Source organism: Erinaceus europaeus (genome assembly GCF_950295315.1).
Source record: "Erinaceus europaeus chromosome 6 unlocalized genomic scaffold, mEriEur2.1 SUPER_6_unloc_12, whole genome shotgun sequence".
NCBI lineage: Eukaryota > Metazoa > Chordata > Mammalia > Eulipotyphla > Erinaceidae > Erinaceus > Erinaceus europaeus.
In genome coordinates, this window is record NW_026647117.1 from 551,220 (window position 1) to 578,925 (window position 27,706).

The following is a 27,706-nucleotide window of genomic DNA, read 5'->3' on the forward strand; positions in this document are numbered from 1 at the left end:
CAACAAGACTGTGGATAGGAAATGAGTGAGCTGCCAACTATTGAGCTGCTGAGCCGGAGACCACAAGACTCCACTTCTGTCCCCATCATCGCAGAGCCCTGCCATCTGGAGCAGACCTCTGAGGAGAACTCAGGTCAGTGTGTCCTCAGGCCCAGACACTGAGTAGGAACCAGCAGGGAGCACTGGTGAACCCCAGCCATTCTGCAAGTGTCCCCTCTGGGCCCATGACTGCCATCCTGATGTGGCTCCTGACATTGAAAGCCACCTGTAGGGGTGAGGGGGTGGTACAGGCAGGGACCAAGACCCACCCACAGTCCAACTTGGGGACACTTCCTGTTGTGAAATCAGACCCAGCTCACTGCAGGGAGGGTGTTTATTTTTCAGTGGCTGTAGGTAGATAGTGGCTCCTCCTCTTTGTCTCTGGAGCCTGTCACACAGGACTCTGTCTCTGTGCACTGTGTCTCTTACCAGACCAGAGTGCAAGAAAGTGAAATGTATACATATCATAAATCCTCGCATTTCCCCTTGTAAAGGGCCCAGGGATTTGTACTCAGTCTTCATGCTGGGGAACATGTACTCTCTGTTATCCCAGATTCACCCTGGTCCCTTTTGGAATTTCTGAAAGCAGCAAGGTGTTCATCACCTCCTGTTCGTGAAAGGCTCAGGCTGTAGCTAGAGGACTGACAAGTCCAGGCTCCCACAGTGGATTAAGTTCAGACATCACAGAATATTAAGGGAGCCATTGTGTTAAAACCTTGGCTGTTCAATTTCAGTTGAGAAGTCACTATAAACAACCTGTCTGCATTGCCTGTCCTGACCAGTCTGAACACTTGCTAGAGTCTGCTGGTGACTGGTAACTTTGCAACAGTTACTCAACTCACACAAGGTAGCAAAGGGTATTGATGAGGTGCTTTCTGGTCATAAATACATGTGGCAGTATACAAATATATATATAGAGAGAGAGGAAGAGAGAGAGGGAGAGGGAGAGGGAGAGAGACATGAAGGAGGGAAGAGAAGGAAAGTATAAAAAAAACAAAAGAAATGAGAACTAAGGAACAATCTGGCCCATTTGATGTCAAAGAGAGGAATCTGACTGATCCCCACTAAAGAGAGACCAGGTGGCAGTGCTGGCCTTGTGATTGCAGACAGATAGACACTGTGTCACACAGGGACTGTGGGCCCTTTCCCACATTGGAAGCCCAGAGCGGGCCAGTCAGAGTCAGTGTTACATTAGAAGCATTTGAATGAAATGTTGGTGTCAGGTAAGTTGAGACAGCAATGCCTTCTAGTTGTGGGAAATACACATACACACATACACACACACACACACACGCGCGCGCGCGCACCCAACTTAGGCACACACAGAAAGGAAATAAGCAGAGGAATTAAAAAACTGCCATGCAAAAGGAAACAAATAGGTCTCCAAAGTCTTGAGTGCACAGGTGGGTCCAAATCCGGGAGCAACCCCGAAGGTTAACAGAGGGAAGTGTTTTAAATGCTTGTGGTCCATATACACAAGGGAAGTCTACTCACCCATTGAAGATGGAGAAATCATCCTCTTGCGTCCTGCTGTATGGAACTTCAGGTGGCCATGTTTAGTACCATTTGTTGGAAGGAGAAAGATGAGTATTTGGCAATCTCACTTATAGATGGAACTTAAGAAATAAGGAAGAGGTTCAAGGCCCTGGCTCCCCACCTGCAGGGGAGTCTCTTCAAAGTCAGTGAAGCAATTCTGCCAATGTCTATCTTTCTCTCCCCCTCTCTGTCTTCCCCTCCTCTCTCCATTTCTCTCTGTTGTATCCCACAACATCAACATTAACTACAACAATAAAACAAAAAGGGCAACAAAAGAGAATAAACCAATAATTATATTTTTTAAATGCCCTTTCCCTTCATTTAAAAAAAATTAGCAAGAAAAAAGCCAGATACATGGCAGAATTTAGACCGGGCTTGGCCTGTTGCAACAAGACCAGGCCTTGTGCTGTAACAAGAAGAGGAAGAGTGGGTGCTGGAGATACCCACTCTGCCCAAGGGTGGCAGAAAGGCTAAGATGGCTGTGGAGTCAGTGTCCAGGTGACTGTCAGAGATGGGGAGAAATTGTGCCCACTTGATAACTACTATTTTTAAATCATTCTTTCCCAAGTAGAAAAAAAAAAACTGAAAGGAATTTTGAAGATTAACAATAGGCTGTTTTGAGTTGAGGTAGATTCATAAACCAGTGTTTCAGAAATTGATATCTTCCCTTTTTCAAAATGTGTTGCAACACCTTATCTTCCACCAGAGTCCACTGAACTCCCTGCACCCCATCTGCAGACTCTGGGGACTAAGCACTAAACTCTAGTTTTCCACACAAAGAACTTCTACTGTCCTTAATTTAAACTAGATTTTATGGACAGATGTTACTTTCCTAATTCAGGTGGCTCACTTATGTATTGTTAGGATTAAACTGAAGTTATGTAGAATACAGTTTTTAGATCAGTATATAGTGCATAGTAATAGCCTCTCAGTCATTTATTTTTATTTCCCCAAATGTATTGTTCTTAATTTTACAAATACCTCATGTGTTTTAGATTTTGCCCATTTGGCTTTGGCTGGAATTCAATTACTCTGCCGGTCCTTGTCTCATCATCTAGTGGGTAACAACCTTTTCCAAAATGGTCCAGGGAGTGAGTTACTGTTGTTTCCTTTCTCTTAAAGTTAATAATACCGGGTGGGGGAGAGAGCATAATGGTTATGCAAACAGAATCTCATGCCTGAGGCTCCTAAGTCCCAGGTTCAATCCCCCATGCCACCATAAGCCAGAACTGAGCAGTGCTCTGGTGTTTCTCTGTGTGTGTGTCTCTCTCTCTGCATTGCTCTCAAAAAATAAATAAAATTAATTTTAAAAAAAAGATTAGAATACCATTCCAGGCACACACGAGAAAACTCCATTTATTCTGGACTATGGATGCCCTAACACAGTAAGGATTAATACTCTTCTGAAATCGCTTCTAGAAAGGTTTTGCAGTACATCTGGTGTCTCTGCTAGAATTATTTTATCTCCAAGAATTTAAAGTATTAACTTAGTGCTATTAGTCATAGGAAATATTCAAAGGCTGTAGCAATACAAAAACCATCCTTGATTAGGTAGCATCATGAATGAATCTCAGCTTGTAAGGAAGTGTGTATCTGTATATATACACATACACATAGTTGTATGAGAAGTTTTTGCTAAGGAACTCAGTGTTCTAAGAAACATTTAAGATTGTTTTATGTACTGCATAATCCTGAAGTGTGAGGGCTTTATTTACATTTATGGTTTTTCATTCCATCAGTGAATGTCCCTCTCTAGTTAAGTGGAATTGAACTGCATTTATACTTCAAGCATTATTAACCTTGTGGATCTAAGACCTCCTGTATGCTTGATTTCACCACTTCTAGGCTGCTTTTTTCATTCAGACAGAGGGACAAGAGAGGTGAAGAGAGACAGATGGTGTACTGACTACATTCAAACTTCTCCTGGTCCATTCTCTTCCCATGTAGGGCCAGGGCCCAATTCTGGGCAGCCTGCTCTACTTGGTGAACTATGTGTGTTAAAGGGTTCATTTTCCACATTATTTTAAACTGTTTTTCACAGGTAGCATTTGCAAAACAGTGTCTTGGAATGAGGATAGGTTGACTTTAGATGCCAGTTATAGGCATAGCTGCTCTTTACAAATTAGTGAAAATTCAGTTTTCTACATCATGGATATTACTTTTCTTTATTATAAATTCCCTTTTCTTTATTATTCCTCACTCCTTCTCTCTGTCTCTCTGTATTATTTGTTTTTTGTTTGTTTTACCAGAGCACTGCTCAACTCTAGCTCATTTTATGATGGTATGAGCTGCTGAGCCTGGGACTTTGGAGTGTCAGGTGTGAGAGTATTTTTGCAGAACCAATGTGCTCTCTACACCTGCTGGAACAGTGACTTCTTTGTGTCAAATTCTTCTCAATAGAACATACCAGAGCATCATTCTGGCACATTCAGAGCTGGAACCAAATTCAGGATCCTCTGCTTGCAGGTCCTGCTTTCTGACTTCTGAGCTCCCTCCTGGGTCACAGTAATTCTGCTTTTAAAAACAACCAGAGCACCTCTGAGCTTTGCTTGTGGTCATGCCAGAGGTTCCACTGGGACACCAGAGCCTCAGGTTATACAAAAAACCTTTTGTATAACCACTATGATGCCTCCCAGTCGCTGCAGTTGTGTTTGTAAAATGGACTTGTAGCACCAAGGTTTGGTGCAGGGACCTGAAGGAGCAAGGAGCAGCCCTGAGTGCTGCCATGTAGCTGTTGTGAGCTGAAGCTGGGTTTGGAGGTTAGTTTACCATGTCAGGAAAGCTTCACGGAACTCATTGTGACACCTGTGCTTTTCCTCCCTTTATTATGCTTTCATCAAAGTCTAAGTGTTCTTTAAAGGAGGCTTGGTACTCTTCTCTTTTCAGACCCACTAGAATTCCTTTCGTCATGGTACTCTCAGCATCATGACTCCCATTGGTTTGAAGCTCATCAGTAACTCTTTAGAATCACTGCTGCTTGAATGTTGCTAACATTATGCTTGTTTACACTTGAATTGTGGCTTCTGGTGGGCAGAAGATGTGTGCTTTCTTTCCTCTCTCAGAGGAAAAAGTCATGTCTGATACTACGCAGTTGTAAAATCACTAGTAGCCACAAACAACTTTTCATGCTTCTCTTTTATGTTTTCGTATTAGTATAAGTAGAGATTGCTCTGGCTCTGTGCATGTCTTTTTTCCTTCCCAAGGTATTTTCTGATTGAGTATGATATGTAGTTATTTTCTGTTGTTTTCATTTTTATAACTTACAGGTTTAAATTTATTCTGCTTTGCAATGGCACTTAGTCTTCCCGAGTTAAAACTGCAAAAACTGTTTTAAAAAGACCAGAGGCATAAAGGAGGAAAATGATAGTTATAACTAAATATCTTTTTTAACATTTGTATTAGGGATTTAGTAATGCTTTATAAGATTATAAGATGCACAGCCATGATGTGACACCAAACCTGTTGCCAAAGTTCTGTACTGCTGTCCACAAGAGGAACACCATAGTTTTCACAAAATCTTAGAAGTTAGCTTGGCTGCTGCTGTTTCTTTCACTTTTTTCCAAGTTCATTTGTTTCAGTTTTCTATATTCCTTGTCCAAAAGGACATGGTGCTATCTCTTTTTTTAAATTAGAAAATATTTTTCTTTCTATTAACTATATACCTGAAATTATTATTATTATTTATTATCACCAAGTTTATCAGTGGTGTGGTAGAATGAGTAATGGTCATTATTTTTCTGTTTTATGGGTTAGAACAGAGAGAAATTAAGAGGTGATTGGGAAGAAAAAAAGGAAGGGGACAGGTGTAGTGGGTTATGAGCCCATGGTAGGAAGTTCATGGACCAGTTTAGGAATCTACGTTGGTGCCACCCACTCCCAACCTACAAAAGGGTCACTTTACATGGGGATGAAGCAGGTCTGCATGTGTCTGTGTTTCTCTCCCCCTCTCTGTCTTCTCCTCTCAGTTTCTCTTTGTCCTGTCCAAAAACAATGACAGAAATAACAATAATATTAACTACAACAAAGATAAACAACAAGGGCAACAAAAGGAAAAAATAGCCTCCAGGAACAGTGGATTTGTAGTACAGGCACTGAGCCCCAGCAATTATCTTGGGGGGGTAATTAAATAAAAAGAGAAAAAAGAGAGAGATGGACTTTTAAACGTACTTCACCACTCATTAAACATTCTTCTTGCTGGTGGGGAGCAGGGGCTCAAACCCAGGTTCCTGTGTATGGTAAGAGCAGTGTCAGCTGTGTGCATCACCAGCCATGCCCCATTCTAACATAGTTATCTAGTTGTCTGTTTTAGGTTGGTTCCATATTTTGACTTACCAACTATATAGCTATATAAGCATAGCTGTGTGTCTTGAGATTAGCATACAATTTAATATTAGAAATTAAAGTGCATATATATGTTTTTAACAGACTATTTACTTATTATTGGACAGGGCAGAGAGAAATCTAGAGGGGTGGGGGAGATGGAGAAGGCGAGAGACAGAGAGGCACCTGCAGCCCCGCTTCACTGCTCTTGAAGCTTTCCCCACCTCAGGCAGAGACCAGAGGCTTGCACCTGGGTCATTGTGCACTGTAACATATGCACTCAACCAGGTGTGCCACTGCCTGCACCCTAAAAATATAAATATGTAATTTATATTTTTAATGAGAGAGAAAGAAAAAGAAAAAACAGAGCACTGCTCAGCTCCAGGTTATGGTGGAGCTGATAATTGAACCAGGGACTTCAGAGCCTCAGGCATGAAAGCCTGTCACATGCAGAACCATTATGCTGGCTCCCCAGCAGGGACAGTGAAAGATAAGGAAGTCAGATGAGTGACATGCCTGGAGACAATCTGAGTATTCAAGACTATGGGAAGTTCTTAAAAATTGAGAAAAGTGGGCAGTTTGTGTATCACCCAGTAGAGCACCTAAGTTGCCATGTTGGTAACTTTGGTTCCAACCCCAGGTCTCCACCCGCTAGGCGGGGATGGGGGAAAGTTTTAGAAATAGTAGAACAGTTCTGCACCTCGGTTATTCATCTTTGTCTCTACATACATTCAAAATAAATAAATAAAGTAAAGACAGCTGATTATGATGTTAAGTCCTGTAGCTAATAAAAAAATGACATAAATGATATATAAATTATATATGAATAAAATAAATTAAATGAAGACAGCTGATAATGATGATAGAGTCCTATAGCTAATGAGCAGAAGCCACAGCATTAACAACAATGAAACATCAAGAATAAAATGACACATTGGCCTCTAGAGGATTTCAAATATTATGAATAGGGTACAGAAAAAGTACAGGTAGTCAATAAATACGTAAAAATATTACACTTGTTCATTTACTATCTAGGAGGTGCAAAAGAAACTCTAATGTTGATTGTATTTATAAGTAGCATAAAAATGTGCGTCACTATTGAAAAATATAAAAAAAAAAAACTCCCATGCTCAGTGATTTGGGACTGAAATAATTGTTTCCATCTTTTTTTAAAGAAGATTTTTTTAAGGTGCATTTAAAAAATTTTTATTTATTTTACCTTTTGTTGCCTTTGTTGTGTTTATTTTTGTAGCTATTATTATTGTTGTCCTTGTTAGATAGGTTAGAGAGAAATGGACAGAGAAGGGGAAGACAGAGAGGGGGACAGAAAGACACCTGCAGACTTGCTTCACCGCCTGTGAAGTGATTCCCCTGCAGGTGGGGAGCTGGGGTCTAGAACCCAGATCATTATGCCACTCCTTGCATTTCAGCCACATGCCCTTAACCCACTGCTCTACTACCCATCTCCCTGTTTCTATCTTTTTTATTGCCTTTCTGAGCTTTTTAACTTTTTATTTATTTATTCTTTTGTGCCCATGTTTAGTTGTAGTTGGTATTCTTGTTGATGTTGGATAGGACAGAGAGAAATGGAGAGAAGAGGGGAAGACAGAGATGAGGAGGGAAAGATAGACATCTGCAGACCTGCTTCACCACTTGTGAATAGACTCCACTGCACGTGGGGAGCTGGGATCCTTACACTCGTCCTTCTGCTTTGTGCCACCTGTGCTTTACCCACTGTGCTACCGCCCGACTCCCGACCTTAAACTTGTATAATTTTCAGGTGTGGTAGTAGTGTACACAGGTTTTCATTTTTTAACTATGATAAAAGCATATTCTGACATTTTAGAAATTTTGTACTTTTTATTTTGGAAAATGTGCACTTGCTTGTTTAAAAATGTCACTTCTCTTTGAAAGACCATTCATTGAATGTTATATTTTCTGAAGTTCTTAGTAGACAGTGTAGCACTAAATCATCCTAAAAAGAGAAAGGGCAGTCAGGTTGAACAGTGACCTTCATTTCCCCAGGAGGCCAGTTTTGACCTGTGACCTTCTGACGTGCACATGTTGCACAGACACCAGTGTCAGCATAATGAGTGGCTATTCCATGACCATTTGTCCCCACACTTGGCATCTGTCTGGGAAGTGCTGGGCTAAGGAGTAAAAGGCTAGTAGCTGAGGTCCTATGGTAGTAGAGGTGTCACCTTGAATTTTGCAGTGAAATGTACTGATCACAGTAATAGCCATCCAGAAATCGGAAATGCGCCATCTTTAGTCTCTGCTACTGTCTCCTCCTGGGCTGACAGCAGACTCAGCCATGTCCTTGCTCTGGCCCATGGAACATGGACAAATGGGAAGGAGGTAGAGACCTCAGTGGCTGTCTGGCTGTGGGAACTCTTCTTCCAGCATTGAAGAAGCACAGTGCCACCCTGTAGAGGCTTGGGGAACAGGCAACACACAGAAAGTAGATCCAGTTGAGCTGTTAGCTGCCTGCAGACACATGGGACCTCAGCTAATGTAGAGCTGCCCAGAGGAGGCCACCAAGGTTTCATCTGAGCCCTGAGCAAAGAGAGGGGTCATATAAGGCACAGAGTCAGGGATTGATATTTATTATAGCAATACAATCAACAAGAAGATACATTAAAATATTCTATAACTACATACATACAGTAAAAGGAATAAGAGAGAGATTTCTGTGAAAAGACTCTCAAACTAGGATGTAAGAAGGCATCAGGGAAGATGACTCAAATGAAATGAGCTGGATGTGGAATGTTGACATTTTTCATATTGACCCCACTAGACAAAAAGTTTAAAAGAACTGCCTAGTCAGAGGGCTTCATGTCTTCCACCAGGAAGTTTACACATAGATGCCAGGACTGAGAACTAAGTCAAAATCCTGCAAAGGATTAGGAAAATAATTGTTGTCAGTTGGATATCATAAACTGACAGGGAAAAGAAAGGGTCAGTTCTTCAAAGGGGAAGGCTGGCTGTAGGCATTCCAGCAGACACCCAGGTGGCCTCACTGATTGCAGACTTCCCAGGGGAGCCCCCAGCAAGGTGCTGAGAGGAGCCCTGAGCCCTTATCAGCTGAGCAGGGTGTAGACAGGGGGCTGTCTGGATCCTGCTCAGAGAGGCCTGAGATGGTCCATCAGTGAGCCTTTCTGTAGGGGTCACTCTCCTGGCTTGGAATTAGGAGGCTGTCTTCTTTTCATGCCTGAAATGAAACACAGAGAACTGTTTTAGTCAAATCAGAATCTCATATACTAGCTACCTCTTGATTCCTGAAGAAGTAAGCCAAAGAGTGAATTTCTCCAAGGAGATAAATACATGAAGGGTCTAAGTGGTGCCCACCTGGTGAGCACACATGCCACAGTGAGCAAGGACATGGGTTCTCGCCCCAGTTCCCACCTTCAAGGGGGAGGCTTCAGGAGATGAAAAGCAGAGCTGTAGGTGTCTCTCCCCCTCTGTCTCTCCCTCCTGTCTTAATTTCTGTGTCTAGCAATTAGGTAAATTGAATTATTATGAAAAGAATTAAATATAATAAAGCCTAGTCAGCATATAGTAGAAACCTTTCCTCTCTATACAGCAAAAATCTGCAGTCTCCACCCAGACTGTGCTGCCACCAGGAGAATGAGTAAAGTCCTGCCATTGTTGGGATGTGATTCTCTTCTCCTGTTTTAATCAGCCAGAACACCTTGTGTCTCACACAGACTAGTTGCTCGAATTAATCTCACATGGCCTAGGTTCATCCAGACTCATGGTGTAGATGAGGTGTGTCCAGGAGCCTGGTCACCTTTTAACCACTGGCATCAGTCAGGAAGGAGGCACCTACATCTAGCAGGAAGGGGACCAGGATGGAGGGCCTCACTTCTCCATGTCTTCCTTGTTAAGCTCTTTGTGGTTGCCAGTACAAAGCACCGACATGATGCAGGAGAACTGAGTGCTGGTGGCCTTCTCTTTCTGGTGGAGCAGTGGCACAGTCCATGATGTCCTCCACTGCCAGGTTCACAGGGATGATGGGGTGGCTCAGGGCATAGTTGTAGAGTGACAGCTTGTGGGTGGCCCTGTCCCCACAACCCATCAAGTATTCAATTATGAGCTCAGAGGCAGTGAGGTCCAGCAAAGGTGGCCATGAGGGGCCCCCGTGCAGATAATTGAACACGGAGCTCTGCCTGATGCTTTCCACATCATGGAGGGTGGAGACAGTGTCATCCCTCTGGTCCACAGCCACCAAGATGCTCTTGTGGTGGCATCTGTCAACAGAGATGCCCAGGGTCCTGGTAGAGTCACCCCCAGTGCAGAGACCTGTGAACATAGTAGTGGGATTAGCAATGGACAAAGGAGGGGCCCTAGGGAGCTGAGTCAGTGAGAGGATGAAGGACATAGAGAACCAAGGGGCGGAGGGTCTACTTCCTAACTGAAACCTTTGTAGAGGGACGGATGAAGAAAGCAAATCAAGTCTTTAGTGTAGGAGATGATTCCTGCATATCAGCAGGAAAATCTTTGAGGATTTGAGAGAGGAGACCTGGACTCCCTACTTTTTATTGATTTGAAGGTGTGTTAACTGGCCTTGTCTTTTTTTTTTTTTTTTTTTTTGAGAAATAAGATGTTTCTAGAAACTTGGAAGTAGAATTTATGCTAGGTCACTATTCTGATGTATATTCTGGTCCCATTTCCCCTGTGAGGCTGGTTTTCAGTGTCATGAGCTTGTTTTCAGGAGGGGAGAAATTTCCAGAGAGGTGGCACTTGCAGCAAAGTGTTCAATTTCCCTCTCCTTTGCTGGTCCTGACCTGGGATCTGGGCTTGAGGAGGAACTAACCTGGGGTGTCTTCAAATAGCTGCTCCAACAGGAAGGACTCCTGGCAGCTGGAATCCAAGCCAGAGACTTCCTGTTCCTTTGACTGGTCCTCAGTTACAGGCAGTGGAGCCATTCCATTGTCATGGTGGTATTCACCATCTGTATGGAGAGAAATCCAAGCATATGTTTAGGCTGAGGTGGTTGGGATGAGCCCATCATGACCACAGGATTTAGCTAGAGTATGGCAAGGAAGCAGTGTCTTCCAGGGAGACGTGCATGGCTTTCTCTGGGGCTACTGGGTCCTTGCCAATCCTGCCCCCCACTCCCTCCTTGAGATTGATTTTCAGTGTCATGAGCTTGTTTCATGAAGGAGATATGACATGGCAGGAGGCATATGCAGGAACCCAGCAGGTCCCCTCTCCCCTGCTGGTCTCCACATTCAAGGCTGCAGGAGTCATGTGCTTCTAATGGAAGCCCCTCCGTGGCTGGCATTTGGCCCACTTCATGTTCATTCAGATGTTTGCCACCTACATGGAGAGAAACTGAATCTAGGTCCAGGATGACCATGAAGAGACTCACCTCACTGTAGAAGATGACAGAAGGGCCTTCTTTGGACCATCTGTGCAAAGAAGGCTGTGTTTCTGTGTCCATGAATCTGACAGGAGACCCTGCCCTAGCATGTGCCCAAGAGAAGAGTTGACAAAGTAAAGAGGAAGATTCTCTTATACATTCCTATGCCTAGAATGCAATGAATTCCTCATGAGGAAGACCTCTATAGAGCAGCCCTGTCTGCCACAGAGAAGTAAAGAAGCAAGGGCTGTCATTAGAGCCTGTTACAGAGCAGTGAGTTGGTCAGTGTCTGCTGAATGCATGGAGGCCTATTGCCTGCACTTTTCCCTGTCAGAAGGTATTGAAGCTAAGCTGGAAACCATTTTCCCTGAGCCTTTGCAGTTAATGTCTCACTCCAGTCAGCCTCTTTGTAGATTGCCCTGACACTCACCTGCAGGTGGCTCTGTGGTTTCTTCCATCCTGGAACTCACAGACCCCTGATCAGGTTCCTCAAACTCCTGGGAGAGAAAGAAGTCAGGGTCACAATAAGCCTATGGAGTGAGCAGTGGAACAATATATTTCCCAGCAGCTCTGTTTCCCTAGAGAGAGATAGAGCCCTGTGTCCAGTAACAAAGCTACTTGACCCCTGGGAGTGACTGTGGTTTTGTGTTGGTATGCATGAGACCCCTTCTGTTTCATTTGGCTTAAATCCCCCCTGCTTAACACTATTCTATTTACATAACCACTTCATTCTATTTACATAACCGCTGTTAACAAGCACCTCCCTCCAGGGCATTGGTTCAATCCCCACTGTTTCATGATATGTTTTTGCTCCACCCCCCCTCCTTGTCACACCCTGATCCCCTCTTTGTCACACTCTGATTTTCACCAGTCACTTTTCTCTCCACCCTCTCTATGTCACATCCTGTTTCCACCCTACTTGGCAAGTATATATAAAGACAGCATTGTGAGTTTTAGAGTACTGTACTTTGAGTTTAACTTAGCTCGTCTTAGATTGTGCTGCATCCTGCATGAATAAAGAGATACTGCCTACAACCCAGCCAAGAGTCCCGGGTCGTCTGTTACCGGCCCATGAAGCCAGCCCGGCGAAAACAACATAACCCGTCGAAAACAACAGTTTTGAGTCAACACTGTAGATTTTAGTGAATCCTTGGATTTTCAGTGCATGTTTAGAAGTGTGTTGACAAGGATATGTGGATTTCTTCCTGCTTGCTTTCTCGACTCGGGATATACACACAGGTAACTCCCAGCTGATTAAATACTTTTTAATTTAAAATGTCAACTATCTAATCAAATGCTTTGAACTGCCCCCTCCACGTGAGAAGCATTGGCTGGTGTATGAAGAAGCAGGAAAATGGCATCAATGCTGCAGAGTGAAGGCCAACCCTGATATGATGCAGTTTTCAAATTATGCAAAAGAAGAAATAAAAAAAAGAGGGTTAGGCAGTTGTGCTGCTAGTTCGGCACACACCTTACCAAGTTCAGAACCCAGGATTGGGTGCCACTGCCCTGCCAGAAAGCCTTATTGACATACTAAGCTGTTAATGAAGATGATAAATTAAGGAGGAATTGGTTTGTGATAGATCATTAAAAATGATCCCATCCTAATGCAATAAATAATTGTAAAAAGAGCACACAGTAACCAAGGGACATGCAGACAGAATCCATAGGTGTAGTATATCTGTAAGTGGGATCTCATGAGAATAACATAGTGGGACCTCTTAGCATAATGTTTTTGCAAAGAGACTGTCATGCCTGAGGCTCCAAAGTCCCTGGTTCAATCCCCCAGACCACTATAAGCCATAAGTCAAAGCTGATCAGTGCTCTGGAAAAAAGAAAGAAAGAGAAAGGAAGAAAGAACCCTCCTCAGGGCCAGGCAAGGCAGTATACCTAATTAAGCACACACATTACCATGGACAAGGACCCACATTCAACACTTAGGCCCCACCTGTAAGGGGAAAACTTCATGAGTAGTTAAGCAGTGCTCTAGGTGACTCTGTGTCTTTCCTTTTCTATCTCCCCATCCCACTCAATTTCTTTCTGTATTTATCAATAGTAAGACAAACAAAAGAACTCCAAGGGAAGAAGATGGTGTCCATACCTGAAAATGGGGAAAGATTTAAGATGGGAAAGAAAAAATATCCAAGGTCACATGACTGAAAGATTCTAACTTAATGAAAGAAGTACATTTACAAATTGGAGATGATGAGCATGGAACTCTACCCCTATAGTTGTATATGCTTATTAACCATTATTCAGTCACTACTGAAATTGTGGGTAAGAGAGTGTCTTAGTTCCCCATAGTAAATATCTTAGCTAATGTACTGCAATTCCAGAAAACAAATGATACTCAGTGTACTTTCTTTTGCCACTGGGCTTGGTGGCTGCATCATGACTCCACAGCTCCTGGCTGTCATTGTCTTCTTTTTTCATATTATTTGATAAAGGGGAAGCAGAAGGGGGAGAAAGGGGCATAGACGTAGAGAGACACCTGCAGTACTGCCTCACCACTCATGAACCTCCCCCTGCCACAAGTAGGACTCAGAGACTTGAACCCAGGTCATCTTGCATGGTAACATGTGCACTCTACCAGATACACCACTGCCTGGTCCCTCCTAGCTTTCTTTTGATCCAGTAGCATAAAGAAAACTGAGCTTGTTATTTTCTCTTTAATTAGTAGAGTCACCCATTCCAGGGGGAAATAATCCACAGGGAGCAATGCAAACCACTCTGTATATGCAAGAGAATGTTGCATACAGTTTCAACTCCCTTTTTTTGTGTCTATAGAGATGTCTGTAAGTAGGAAAACACATCTTTCTGGATGGTAAGTGTTGGATTCTTCCGTCATCTCTAGAGCACTTTCTATGTAAAGCAGGAACATGGGATGTGAGTTCCAGTGTTAGAAACACTCACACAGTTGCCTTCTGCCTCCTCTAGGATGGTGTCCAGGTAGTAGAGAACGGCAGTGTAAATTTTTCTAATGGATTCCACAGTGACCCAAAAGAGAGGAGGAAAAATGATCTGTTAAACTATTTTCAAATGAACTTGTGTTTGGCTAATCATTTCAGCATTTTTCAATGCTTTTTCAACATAGCAACTTTTTGAAGATATATGCAAGATCTAATGAGAGAAACAGTATGCAAATATATTTCCAGAGAATGAGACAGATCCAAGAAAACATGTCTATGGTGTCAGGTCTCTGAGACCAGGGCTGCAGATCCCATCCTCCTGGCAGCTTTCCTGCCTGGCGTCCAGGCCAGAACCTCCCTGGGCTGTAGGGCTGGCAGGTATATTTCCTTTGAGAACCAGCCCATGAAGAAATCTGCCCTTAAGTCAGGGCCATTTAATACATGGTGCAGGGTGATGTTAGCTCCCATCACAGCGTGGAGAGAAGGGGGACAAGAGCGATGGGCATTGACTGCTAGGACTCTGCATTCTGAGAACTTTAAGATTTGAAATACATGAAATAAGGACATACTCATAAAGCTTGTTGTACTATTGCTCCATCTTCTCAACTGACCTGAAATCAAAGAGAAGGGGAGAAAAAAAGTTAAAATGCACAAAATTCAAACAAACATAATGCCGGCCAATATAAACAGCATCATTGATTGTTATCGGTGGGACTGTGTGATCCAGGAGGCCTGTCCTGGTCACTGGGTGCTGAGGGGCCCTGCTCTTTAACAGTTTGCTGGGATGACGAGGAAATCTTCTAAATGGAGGAGAAATTGGGTTTGGGATCAGTTGGTGGTGCGGATGGTTAACTGCACATGCTACCATGCACAAGGACCTGGTTTCAATCCCCGGGTCCCTACTTGCAGAGATCTTAGCAGCTACATGTGTTTGCCTGAATCAGAGCCATTGGAGGACAATGGAGAGCACAGAGCTGTCCTTGTGGGGGTCAGAGCACATGTGGCTAATAGACCCCCAGATGGAGCTGTGCTACCCCTAAGAGTCATGAGGAGACAGGCAGGGCCTGGCTGCAGTCTTACTGAAAAGAGACCACGAAGCTGCGCTCAGCCCAGCCCAGGACCAGTGATGTGTGGGCTCTCGCGGCTTTCTTCATGCTGGTTCCACCCTCATGTCCATCAGGGGCACCAAGTACTTGATTCTGAAGTGACTCTTGTACCTGGAGAGGGAATAGAGCACAGCACTGTAAGCTTCTATCCCAGCGATCTGCGAGCATCTGGGTTTCTCCTAAGGAGATGGTGGGTGTGTTTCTTGCTTTTAGTCATTTTTTATTGGGGGATTAATGCTGTATAGTCAACAGTAACTACAATAGTTTGTACATATATAATATTTCTCAGTTTTCCCTGAGAGTTCCCCATAATAATACAACCCCCACTAGGTCCTCTGCCATCCTTTTCCAGGACCTGTATTCCCCCCCACTCCTCCACCCCAGAGTTTTTTACTTTGGTGCATTACACCAACTTCAGGTTGAGCAGGTACATACTTTGTGTTGGAGATGAGCAAAACCTTGGAATATAAGATCAGTTGCCTTTTCTGCCACCTCTGACCCTTCTGGAATTTGCCAGAGCCGAAGAACTGGATATGGCTATGAGGCAACACTAGGTTCTTCTCTTCTGGACTTCCCTCCTCCACAGAAGAGCTGCAACACAGCAGACCCACAAGGCAGTTTGTCACTGGCAGGTGGAACACAGGGGCTCCTGCTGATGTCAGCACTCACAGAGCATTACAGAGGAGTCTAGTTCCCCAGAAGGGCTCAGCAACCCAATTCAGGAGTCTTGAGCTAGACAGAGCTCCTGTGAGAGTTGAGGTCACTCAGGGCTTGGTGGTAATGGAGGGAAGCTTAAAGGACAGGGCACAGGGCCTGTCATTTCAGTGTCAGGGGACAAGGAAGTAGCAGAGTCTCAGGACCTGGTAGAAAGGAGACACTGAGAGGGAGTGAGGGGGAGTGAGGGTATAGGGGCCCTGGTGCTTGGTGCTGGGAGAGGACCTGAGTGGGGGTGAGAGTATTGTGCAGACACCCCATGTCAACAAATCACACTGTAGTGAATTAACACTGACCCCAAAATATAAGGATAAAAAAATGTAAGGGGACACTAAGAGGTCAAAGGAGAGAGGATGAGAAATGTTTCAAAGAACCAATTCAGGGACACAGGGCCAAGGCCTGAAGGCAGCACAGTGTCTAGAGTGTTGTGGAGCATAATCAACCCCAAGTATCATTTGCAGTTTTTGCCTCAGTGACTCTGCCTCTCTCCCTACCCATTCCTCTCCCCCTTTTCATTTCTCTCTGCTTCTTTTTTCTTATTTTTTGTTCTCTCTCTATTCCTTTCTAATAAAAATAATTTTAAACAGATCTATGTGTGACCTATAGGGGTCAGATTGCATAGATCCAAGAGTGTGAAGAAGTCATTCCATTGTGGTCTCAGGTTAACATACACACTTAGATAACAGGATTCTGGAAAACTGACTCTAATCTTCTTTAAGTCAGTCATCACTTTGGGGTTGAGGGGGGCAGGAATCCCATGATCATCCGAGAATAAACCAAACATTCAAATGTTTCTCAACTCAAGGAAGTACTAAGCTGTTCCTTGGCTGTGCCCATAGTAAGCCCTCAGGACTCAGATGCTAACAGTTCAAGCCTGCTCTCTGGCATCAGCAGAAGGGAATCTCATGAGCACAATTAACTGTTGATAACTATGGCTGAAGCTGAGTATTCTGTCCGTGGGCATCACACAGAGCACGTCCTGGGACCACCCTCCTCCTCCTCTGCTGGTCACACAGGCCATGTGAACAGACTATACCTTAAGCAGGGCAGCCAGCCCAGACACCCTGAAAGCCTCGAAGACTTTCTGATAGACACAGACATCCTCTACTCTTCACTCCTTGATGCGAAAGAGAAAGCTGGGCACAGCACTGTGCGCACTGTTCAGCTCAGTCTCCGAGACTGAAGATTCCGCTGTAGCCAAGGAACCTGGGCTGTGATGTCAGTGGTCAAAGGTCAGTGTCATAACTGAGAGTTGACAGAGTTACCCTCTGAAGCCAGTTGCACCTACAGCTTTGAGTCTTTTAATCTTTTTCTTTAGAGATGACTATAGACTTCAAGGCTGTTATTGGAAATAATAGAGATTGCACAAGCCTTGCCCCTATTTCATGCAGTGGTCATCGTCATCTAATTATATAATTCTAAACAGTAAATATCACTGTAGGATATCCACATGGATGCTGTCACAGACACACTATTTCCAGGAGCCTAAGTGTGTGTGTGTGTGTGTGTGTGTGTGTCTGTGTGTACATACACAAAGGCAATGTTATCCTCATAAAACCATTTTTGAAAGAATGAATCCATTGGCAAATGAGTTGTGGACATTCTTTGATGACCTGTGTGCTGAGAGGAGGTGGAGAGCCAGGAGGCCACCTGGCCCACTTTCTAGTTGAGAGCATTATAGAAGGAGAGAAGGAAGAAAGCCCAACCAGTCTTAAGTCCAGGAGGAGAATGATGTATGTCACCATGGAAATGTTTCCTTTACATACAGACCTACATCAAGGATGCCTCTATGAGCAAAGACAGAAAGCAGAGAGGGCACTGAGTCTTGTCACATACTGTCTGTCAGACTTCTGCCTTTTAATGGACAGTATTTGTTTTAAGAGTCACCAGGGGCCTGGCAGTGGTGCACCTGGTAGCGCACACAAGGAGCCAGGGGCAGGACCTTGTTTTAAGTCCCTGGACCCTATTCCTGGGTGGGGAAGGGAGTGGAGAACACCTCCCAAGTGGTGGAGCAGTGCTGCTGATGTCTGCCTTTATCCTTCTCTCCCCATGTCTATATCTCTCTGGCGTGGCAAATTAGAAAAGGAAAAAGTGACTGCGGAGAGCAATGGAATCATAGTGCAAGCATGAGCCCCAGCAATAACACTGGTGGTTAAAAAATTAAAAAGTCAGAATAATAAAATTATTTAACTAGACATCCTAGTCTGGTCATACTACAAAGCAAGCTAATACAGTTTCTCAATATATAATTATTGATGGGAGAGTATTAGAATGGTATGGAGAAAATGGCTACTAAGACATTAAAAAAAAAAAGAAACTGGTCAAAAACATCCCTGTCGGGAGTCGGGCGGTGGCGCAGTGGGTTAAGCGCAGGTGGCGCAAAGTGCAGGGACCGGCGTAAGGATCCCGGTTCGAGCCCCCGGCTCCCCACCTGCAGGGGAGTCGCTTCACAGGCGGTGAAGCAGGTCTGCAGGTGTCTATCTTTCTCTCCCCTTCTCCGTCTTCCCCTCCTCTCTCCATTTCTCTCTGTCCTATCCAACAACAAATTGCATCAACAAGGGCAATAATAATAGCTACAACAAGGGCAACAAAAGGGGGAAAAAATAAATGGCCTCCAGGAGCGGTGGATTCATGCTGCAGGCACCGAGCCCAGCAATAACCCAGGAGGAGGGAAAAAAATCCCTGTCTTCTTTCAAAATAACCTGGTTCTGAAGCAGGTATTCATGGTTAGGCACTGTGGGATGAAACAGAGAGTTTCTTTCAAATGGGAATTTGAATCCTACCTCATCCCAGTCTCAGAATAGAGTCCATGCCTAATACATACACTTACTGCATCACTTCCTGGATTGCCTGAGACAATAGAGAAATCTAAAAACATTCCCGATCCATCCAGCAACATATCCAGCATCATTGTACACAGTTTGAGTCTTCTTTTAAGGTCAGTCTTCCAGCATTTTCTCTCCTTTTTCTTACCACTCTCTTTTTCCTTCCCTTAGGCTCTCAGTCTTCCTCAATATATTCTAAGACAGTAATAATAGAAGTGAATGAAAACAGATGTACAGAAATTTACAGATCTACTTATATCCCTCTATATAACACACTTGTGCTTGTACTGCATGAACAATCTCTATACATTTAGAAATAAGTAATATTATAAGTCATTATCAAGACAATATATTAGATTCACTAAAACGGGTTATTTCAGTTTTTCTAGGAAGGAAAGGTATCTCAGGTATATTATCTTTTTGTTTATCTGGTACTATTATTTAAATTCTAGACACCGCTTTTTTTGTGTGTGCATTAAGTATCTGAGTGTCAAAGGAACTGAAAGGACTAGTTTATACCCCTTTGCCTTCATTATTTCTTTCTTCTCTTTCCTTTCAAAGAAATATTTTCCTTTAAGCAAAATGTACTCTTGGTTATCACAAATATAGTAATGAGAAAATGAATACATAGTATCTGGACAGAAAAGTCAATATTTTTATGCATGGTGTGTGTGTGTGTGTGTGTGTGTGTGTGTGTGTGTGTGTGTGGTGTAATAGAGAGAGGGAGAGAAACATGGAGAAGGCCTGTGAGTTTCCTGAGTCATAATCAGCTCTAATAATGGTGCCTGATGACCCTGTCCCCAGAGAGGTTGCAAACCTGGCTCTAGACTAGCCAAGTTGGATTCATGTCTTGCTGTCCTGGTGTCAGACCAGTTCCTCTATAGGCCTCAAGCTTTATAAAGGCAAAGCCCTTCACAGAGATTGAACCCATTCTTCCAGGCCCTGGCAAATATGAAGAGGGCTGCACCCTAGTGTTTGAATTAAAACACCAGCCTTAATCCTGTTTCCCAAATCCAGAGGCCAGAATCTCATAGTAGGTCTTCTGTGGCGGCTCACCCTTGCTTCTGAACACTGAGACCAACAGGCCAACAACTTTCAATCCCACAGACAGTTCTGTCCTAGTTAGTTTCTGGCTCAGATATGTTCCTTGTAGAAGGAATGGTAACTGGAGCTTCAGAGGCATGTGGCCATCAGTCCCCCTGGGCATTGCTGGGCTCCTACCTCTCCTCCCATGGGTGTTATGCCTGGACATTTCAGGACCCAGTGGGAGGCTGTCTGAGGACAGAGTTGTCCAGCAGCAGGGAAGGAGAGGAAAGAGCAGAACATGCTCAGTGTGGCCATGTCTGAGGTTTCTCAAGTGGTCCTTGTTACAGTGCACACAGGCAGAGACATCATGAGCAGTGAGGCTGCAGCTCTGTGGGCTGCATCAAGGGTGCCATCACGGCCACCCATCCCGGAGCCCAGCCCCTCCCTGGGCCATGTCCCCCATGACAGTAGAGTTGTGCTGTAGGTCTGTGGATTGAACTAGAGTGAGGTTGCTGAGGAACACTATTAATAATCAAGATAACTGAAGTCGAGGTGGGTGGAGGAGGAAAGGAGCCTTTTGTTTATGCTTGAGGCAGGGTCTCAGGTCTTTCTCATAAGTCTGGCACAAGACAAAGGGGCGGTACAGCTTTATATCAAGGCACAGGCTGGAGAACAAAAGGAGTCATCCCAGAAGCAGAGGCTGCAAGGTTAAGGGGTGGGACTTGGACCCACTGCTCAAGGTCTGTTTGCCTTAGTTATTATTATCTTTCAGCAGAGCTGTGCCTGGGAAAGAAAGTTTAGCCTCCACAAGAGAGAACCCACTGGTGGTGGGGGAGGATGTCTAGTTGGGCAGGAGTTAGTGGGGTTATTGAAGCCTCTTCTTAGCAAACATTCAGTCTGTGTCCCCATCCCCACACCCATAGATAAACCACTAGAGTGCTCACACAGTCTTAGAAATAGGTTTACAGTTTGTTTTTTTCCCCACACATTTAGACTCAATATCCCATGTATGAGTGAAACCATTCTGTAGTTGTCCTTACTCCTAACTTGCTTCACTGAGCATCATCTTCTCCAGTTTCAGCCACTTTATCCCAAGGGACACAAGGATATCCTTTTTGATTACTGCATGATACTCTTTTTTTAATCTAGGCATCTGTCAAAAGGACATTTTGGTTGTTTCCAGGTCTTTGCTATTGTGACTAAAGCAGCTGTGAACATGGGGGTGCACATATCCCTCTGAACCAGTGCTTTTCTGTCTTTTGGGTATATACCTAAGAGTGGAATTGCTGTGTCATGTGGTATTTCCTTTTTTATTTGTTTAAGGATTCTCCATACTTAGTTCACCAGTTTGCATCCCACAGGCAGTGCAGTAGAGTTCCCCTCTCTCCACATCCTCTCTAACACTTACCTTCTGTTGTTTTACTTATGGAGTCCATATCAAAGGTGTGATGGGGTATCTCAAAGTGGTTTTGATTTGCACATTTCTGATGATGAGTGAACTGGAGCATTTCTGCCTATGTCTGTGGGCCAGGGGTATCTCTAGAGAGTCATCTACTTGTACATTCTGACCACATTTTATTGTGTTCTTTTTGTTGAGTTTTCATCTCACCTTTCTCAATTTCTCTCTATATATATCAAAAATAAAACAAAAATGACCACTAGTAGGGCAACAAAATTGAAAATAAATAAGTAAATATAATTTTTTTTAAAATAAGACCACTAGCAGCTGTGGATTCGTCATTCATGCAGTTACCAAGTCCTAGTGGTAATCCTGGTGTTAAAATAAATAAATGCCTTTAGAGAAAATCCTGGAGTCCTTGCACTTAAACATCTTTATTCCTACTATGCAGGAAGAGCGCACCTAATAAAATTCAGGGCGCTGGGTGGAGATGGGCCCTTCTCCATGTGAGGGTAATGGAGAACTGCAGCCCCTGTCCCTGTCCTGCCCCTTGGGCTCAGAGCAGATTCGCCACTGCCCTTGGCGTGGGTCACACTCCCAGCTCATGCTCATCCTCACCCAGAGACAACTTTTCCCTCAATCCACAGCCCGCAGTGACCATGTTCAGCAGGGCCTCGAGACAGAAGTGCATCCTTAGCCAGGCCAGCTCAGCGCTGGGGAGAAGCAAGCCCAGAGAAGATGCTGCAGACAAGGTAGGCAGACAGGCTTCTCCCTGCCTGGTAGAGACAACCTGGCTTTGTCCAGTTTGCAGATGTGGTGGTGCTCATTCATGCACTTGAAATGCTGTCTCCTAAGTATTCGTTCCAGTGACTGGCGAGGTCAGTGAACCTGCCAGAACCCTGCAGGGACTGTTGTTTTCCCAGATTTGACCCCATGAAAGCAGGACCTTAGTCTGCTAGGGGAGGAAACCGCTCAGCCGTGTGGCAGATGTGCACTGAGGTGTTGTGAAAAGTAGAAAGCTTACACCTTGAGGAGAGAAGCTGCTGGCAGTGGGTTCCTTTTTGGCGACAAGAACACTGAGGTGGATGGTTGAGGACTGAGGTGGATTTGGGCATTTGGGCAAGAGCTATCCCTCAGAAGTCATAGGCAGCAAATGCAGAGGCAGCAAGGCATGCAACTGGATGGTGTGAGAACTGACATCCTGAGGACAGTGTGAAGGGGTCAGCTGAAAGGGGGTTAGGGTGGGGTTGTCCTTGTGCCTTGGCAGTAACTCAGCAAGAAGAGCCTCAGGCTTGCCTTTGTGACACTGAACTTGGATGTGTGATGTCTTCTAATCCAGCACTGCTTGTGTGAGAGACGAGTTGCTTTGCCAGAGGATGTCTTTCTCCTTAAGTAAGTGCTTAAAACTGGAAAACAGAGTTTTTTTAAATGAACTGTAATTCAGGGAGCCTATGGCCATTGGAAGGTGTGTAAGATAAGAAGGATGTTGTAGCTGTGAATCTCAATGTTATGTGTATTTTTCTCCCTTTTAAAATGATTTAATTATGAAGGTCAAGTCCATTGGATAAGAGGGGTACAATTCCACACACAATTCCCAACACCAGATATCTCCAAACTACCCCCTCTCTTGGAAGTTTTCCTATTCTTTATTCCTCTTGGAGTATGGGCCCAGGATCATTTTGGGGTGCAGAAAGTGGAACGTCTGGCTTCTGTAATTGCTTCATGGGCATTTACAGGTGGATCCATACTCCCAGCCTGTCTCTCTCTTTCCCTGGTGGAACAGGGATATGGGGATTTGGGGCTCCAGGACACATTGGTAGAGTTGTCTGCCCAGGGAAGTGAGGTTGGCATCATGGTGTGTGTATTTTTTTTTAATGAAATGATACATATAGTAGTGCCTGTGGATAGTAAGTTGTATCTTTACACCTCCATGTGGATGGGTTTAGCACTGTATCAGATCACTCTGAGTGTTGAACCTAGTTATTTTAAGCATCTAAACAGAGGCTGTGGTAGAAAAGCCAACCATAACAGGATTCATTCAGAAATATCCAGAAGATAATTGCAAAAGAATAGAGAGTGTGTCAGGCTGGAGAGAGAGATGGAACTAGAATTAAAGCTCCAGACTTTCAGTCCCAAGATACATAAGGCACTTAATTCCATGGTGAATGGGTGAACAGCCCCACAGCCCTGGCACAGTAGTTAGTGCTCAGACTACCTCTGGGCCTCTTACTCCTTTCTCACCAAGGCACATCCACAGTGGGGATTTGTGGTGCAGGCACTGAATCCCAGCAGTAAACGTGTCATTTATGACAAAGAGATGATACAGACACATGGGAAAGCTCCTTGTCCCTAAACACAAATTCCCTCCCCCATTTTATTTAATAGGAGTGAGAAAAATTGAGAGGTTAGGGGATATAGAAAGGGAGAAAGATTGACACCTGTAGACCTGCCTTGCCACTTGTGAAGCATTCCCCCCTGCAGGTGGAGAGTGGGGGCTAGAAACTGGATTCTTTAATTTAGTTTAATTAATTTATTTATTCCCTTTTGTTGCCCTTGTTTTATTGTTGTAGTTATTATTGTTGTCATTCTTGTTGGATAGGACAGAGAGAAATGGAGAGAGGAGGGGAAGACAGAGGGGGAGAGAGAGAGATACCTGCAGACCTGTTTTACTGCCTTGAAGTGACTCCCCTGAAGGTAGGGAACTGGGGGCTTGAACTGGAATCCTTATGCAGGTCCTTGGACTTTGCACCACCTGCGTTTAACCCACTGTGCTACAGCCTGACTGCCAGGACATTGATTCTTGCGTGGGCCTTGTGCTTAGTAATATGTGCGCTAAACTAGGTGCATCACCGCCAAATCCTGACTTTTTTTTTATTGTCAACTTAATACTTATTTACAAAATTGTATGATAATAGGGGTATAATTCCATACTGTTTCAACCACCAGAGGTCTGTGTCCCATTCCCTGCATTGAAAACTGCAGTCTCCCAAAGTTACCGATATGGGCTGATTCTACTACTTACCATCTGCCTGTCTGTCTGTCTATCTAAGATCTATCTTTATCTATGTATATATATTTTTCTCCATTATTTTTGTGGTCCTACCTTCACTTCCTTTCTAGGTCAGCCCTACACCTATTACCACTTAGAAGGTCTCTCCTTGTCACACCCTGATCTTCCACCAGTCACTTTTCGCTCCACCCTCTCTATGTCATATCCTGTTTCCACCCTACTTGGAGAGTATAAAAACAGCTGCTCTTCTGATTAAAGACACTTGGAAATTGTTTTCCGGCTCCGAGAGTTCCAGAGTGTATCTCCTGCGAAGTTAGTGTGGCAAGAGTTCCTGATCCCTCTCCCACGCAGCATCCTAGATCGGCTCCAGTTGAGATCTCTCCAAGCCAGAGAGCACTAGCTCCGGAAGAAGCACCCTCAGGCTATCTCGGCAGGTGTTGGTCGGTCAGTCTCTACCCCTGGTCTGTTCTAGTAGAGTAGGGCTCTGGAGAGGTGAAGTTCTGGGAAGCATTGGTGAGATCATCTTCCCAGGGAAGTCAGGATGGAATCACAGTAGCACCTGCAATTTGGTGGCTGAAAGGCAGTAAGATGGAAAACAGGACAAAATGTTTAGTTAACAGGAACCATAAAGTAAGTATAATGCAGATGAAAGTACAGAGCTTAGGATAGAAGGGAGCTAGGAAGTCTATTTTAGGAGTGTTCCTAGGAACTTATGTCTTAGTAATCTTTGCTTGAGCTTTTTAGCTAACATGGATGTGGACTAACAATATTGTCTGAAAAGATGGTGTCAGAGTTGAGAGTAGTACTAGAAATCAGGATTAGGGTAGAGAGTTGCTTGCAAATTTAACAAAAAATATATAAATGCAATTAACTGTTTACCTCAGTGAGCTAACCTGGGGCTCATATCTATTCATGTTTAGCACTAGAGCCTCTGCAACCTCCAAGTCCCTGTCAGGCTTAGCTCACAGTTGATAATCACATCTGAGAACATTCTAGGATACACTCACTTCAGAATCAGTCTTCTTTGAGTGGCAGAATAGGATAATCCAGCCTCCATTTGGAGAGTAGTTCATAGTGAAGGTATGGTCCTGAGAAGCCCACAGAAGGGCTTATGATGTTGTTCCTAATAGATATGACCAGTGATAATAGAGAGAGGTCTAGGGGAGAATCTATGGGGTATTCAAGGATTCCCTGTCTAGGACTCCAGGTGATGATAACATGGCCTAATGGTGGCCAAAAAGGTCATAGATAAGTGAGCTAGTCTCTTGCCCTTATTTGTAGTCCCTTTATCTGATAAGATTAGACTTTCTCCCCATGTTGAGTGTAATTTGTTGTATCCAAACCAGTATTGGATTTATGGAATAGGGCCTCATGTTGGGGAGGAAATAGACCTAGGATTTTAGTGAGGTCTTAGTTAGCCTCAAGTTTTTCTTCAGTTACTTGATTAATGATTTTTTTTTTTAATACCAGAGCAGTGCTCAGTTTTGGCTTATGGTGGTATGGGGGTTGATCTTTGGTCATTGGAGCCTCAGGCATAGAGTCTGATTACGTAACCATTATGCTATCTCCCCCTCGTTTTTTAATGATTCTAATAATGGTTGTCATAGGGACAGTACTTGTCCTTTACTTGATGTGTAATTTTTGCCTGTATATCTCTTGGCCAGTTGTATAGTGTCTCTTCTAAAATTAACCTAAGGGTAACAATAATGCTGATGCTCTGTCAGAAGAGATTTAAAAAGATGGAAGACTATATCGTACTTAAATTCTTTTTGAGTTATTTGATACTCAACTACATAAAGTGATTGAGAGAAGTGAAGTAAGGGGTAGGAGAGGATGGTGTATAAGCCTAAATAATAAATATGTGATTGGAGAATTTATGATGACTTCTTTAGGACATTCTACTAGAATACCAGGCTTATGCTATCTAAGTCTAATCATAAAGGGCTATTTATTAAGCACTTTTACTTTGAGGTATATAATTGTCCCTTGCTTATACTAGGTACATGTAGGCCCTTGCCTGTATTTAATATCTGTAATTTTGTTAGAATATGTGCCATCTGGAAACGAACTAGGTAGTCCCATGCAAACACAGACTTTCAAAGTTTTACTTTGCTTATTAAATGCAAGAAGCAATGGCTACTACTCAGATGGAGAACCTTAGTCATATGCCAGGACCCTGAGTTCCCACCCATACAAATAGCTAGCCTGAGGAAGTCTGGAGGGATGTTCCCAGATACCTCGAGATGGGAGACTATCCAGTGTATCACTGATCAGAACTCCAGCAAAGATTTTATGGATAAAACCACATGTAAAGGAACAAGAAGATCAAAGATGTTTTTAGTTGAACATACATCAGGAACAATTGTCAAGGTACAAATTACTTTCAAGGTAGGAGAGACACCAAGAATGTGTTGGCCTTACTTATGATAGTCTTCTCTTACTATGCACTTTTTTGATGCTCCAAGAAATATTTGTTTATTCTTAGGTCATTTTCTGCACAAACCCCAAAGCCCTCATGGAAGGAGTCAAACATCAGAGTTACAGATAGTTAATATTTTTTTTAAAAAAATTTAAAAATGCATTTATTTATTAATAGTGAATTTTCCTTCCTTTTATTTTATTTCTTTAATGTAATTTTTACCAGAGCATTATTCAGCTCTTGCTTACAGTGGGGCGGGGGATTGAACTTGGGTCATTGGAGCCTCAGGCATGAGAGTGATTGCATAACCGTTATGCTATCTACCCTTTGCCCTTTTAATCTTTATTTATTGGGTAGAGACAACCAGAAGTCAAGAGGGAAGGGGGTGATAGAGAGGGAGAGAGACAGAGAGACACCTGCAGCACTGCTTCACCACTCCCAAAGCTCTCCCCCTGCAGGTGGGGACTGGGGGCTCAAACTGGGTCCTTGCACATTGTAATACATGTGCCCAACCAGGTGCACCACCACCTGGCCTTGTGACAAAGAAAAGAAAGCTTCATGGAACTCATTGTGACACCTGTGTCAGTACCCCCAGCCATTGGTACTGACCAGGAGTGGGAATATTACCTGCTCAGAGGATTCCAATGCATTGACATCATTGTTTCTTAACCAGGAGGAACAGGGGCTCCCACAGCACCCATTCCACCAACTGAGAAAGAGACCACAGGCACAGAAGAGGGCACCACAGCAGGACAGTCCAATCAGGGCTCTAGGACCACTTGACCAGGCTCTCCAGGCAGTGCCAGTGGCTCCACTGTGTCTGGATCATCTGTGGCAGGGCAACACACCAAGGCTCCATCATCCCAGGGCTCTGGCACCACTGGACCAGCACCTAATGACTCTGGAAAAACAGGGCCACCTGCAGAAAGCTCTGGGACCTCAGGCAAGCCTCAGTAAGGATGTCAGTCCACAAGCTCATCTGTCCATCGACCTGGCACCTCTCAACCAGCTGAAGTGCAGACTAGAACCACTGGGCTA

General features: G+C 43.9%; 1 long non-coding RNA gene across 1 annotated transcript; it reads left to right on the forward strand.

Moving 5' to 3' along the window:
• On the forward strand, nucleotides 1–27,672 carry LOC132536127 (uncharacterized). Its single transcript, XR_009547798.1, has 3 exons — nucleotides 1–133; nucleotides 21,887–21,991; nucleotides 27,342–27,672. It is a non-coding gene; the product is annotated as an uncharacterized LOC132536127 (long non-coding RNA).
• The last annotated feature ends 34 nt before the right edge of the window (nucleotides 27,673–27,706 follow it).